The sequence below is a fragment of the Echinops telfairi genome, unplaced genomic scaffold (genome assembly GCF_000313985.2).
Source record: "Echinops telfairi isolate 266 unplaced genomic scaffold, ASM31398v2 ScPeMD7_4;HRSCAF=17, whole genome shotgun sequence".
Classification (NCBI taxonomy): Eukaryota; Metazoa; Chordata; class Mammalia; order Afrosoricida; family Tenrecidae; genus Echinops; species Echinops telfairi.
The window spans coordinates 13432361-13434253 of NW_022103900.1; positions in this window are offsets into that span (position 1 = coordinate 13432361).

Below are 1893 nucleotides of genomic sequence, written 5' to 3' on the forward strand. Positions count from 1 at the left end.
CTGCAGATTACAGTCAGTGGACTAAGCTGCATTTTTCCTTCAAGAAAATAGTTTAAACAGCAAAGTTTATTTTAATGAGTAGAGAACTATGATTAATAATCTGTCCATGGTATTAACTTACTTTGGTCTTAATTTCTCCATAACTCTTACTGACAGAATTAGGTTAAAGTATACACACTGCCGAGAGAATATTATCATTATTAATCTTCATAATGCTGCACTTCAAAGAGATTAACAGAGGAAATAAAATTGCTTATAATTTATATGAATACAATTAAGAAGCATTTTTATTGAAATTAATTCCTGTATCAGAATAAATTATGATAAGAAAACATATCTGGAGGATTCTGGATTTGAAAAGATTACTATGTTGGAGGAAAAAGTTTGACTTTATTCTGAGTTCTCTAAAGCTTAGGAAAATGGATATATTTTAAATTAACTTTATCCTCAAGAAAATCTGACTTTAATTACACCTGCAGTTCTTGACAGACCTTCGAGATACAAACAAGATTTCCTGCTACTAAGTCTACAAAAATTCCTTAAGAGAATTACCAAAGAATCTGTTCAAAGAAAATCAGAACATTGATTTAAAAATACCTTGTCATTCTAGAACACAATCTGGGTTATATCCCTTTAGTAATAAATGTCTAGAAAACATGAATATCCAGAGTGCATGTATTCCCTAAATATTAGGATTTAGAGTTCTTAAAGATAAACTGCTAAATCTAGCACTTGGGAAATTGAAACTAGTGATTAACATATGTATATTTTGGTAACTGCCTGACATAGATAAAACTAATGATAAACTGGGGGTGCAAAAAAGAGGTAGAGGTCTCATTGTTAATCACTGTGGTCCAATTATCCTGAAATAAGATAAAATAAAATTTAGGATTACAGGTTAGTTTAAAAAAAAAGCCTACCCCTGCAAATGCCACCATTGCTATTTCACTTTTTGTGTAGCTGATTAAAAACTGGAGCGATAACCCCATCCCTCTGTAATAAGGTCGTTGTGAAATTAATACTAATGAATTTGAAAATAGTTTGCAAAACATACTAATTTATTACACATTTGGTAATATTGCTAAATTGTCCTAAACTAAAAATCACAGTGGCAAAAAAGATGAAAATAATTATGACCTATAGGGAGAAAATGTAATGAGATCTCATTGAGGACAGAAATGGATTTTTTCTGGATTGGATAAATCAAATTAAAACTACTCAATGAAAGAAAATATTTTCTTATTAATTATTAACAAGAAATCTAAGGTAATAATTATCAGCACAAATATTTATAAACATATGTTTCCACGTGATTCTAGTTCTCACTTGCTGGTATATCCTGCCGGCCTTTTACAGCTCGCTCCTCACTGAAAATGGCACATTCAAGTTGGGCTATTTCAGAGTCAGAAAGATACAGACTAATTAGAAGAGCAAAAGATGATGCTAACAGCTATTTGGGTTATGAAGGCTTCCACTGAACTGCTTTCATTTGTAATGAAAAGACTAAGAGGTCTGGGGGAAATAAATGGTTTAACATAGCTAACAACCTTCACATAAGCTACAAAATTGAACTTTGGAAAATAGGACAAAATTCAGGAATGGGAGCACCATTTTAGAGAACAAAAGTAATACAAAGAATGTTAGACCAATTTCTGGAAGAAAACAACTGGTAGAAACAACTTCTTTATGGAAGCATTAGAAATTACATCACATCAAGTTAGAGCGTGGCAAAATTATGAAAAGGAATTCCTGAGTCGGGGTTTGTTTCGCCAGGGTGAGGAAGTTGACAGCCTATTATAAATCGCCAATTCAAACTTTTTTGGATCAATCCATTTTCAAGGGCTGATCACTGCCTTAAGGAGCAAAAATAAACTCCTTGTATAGGGCAAGACC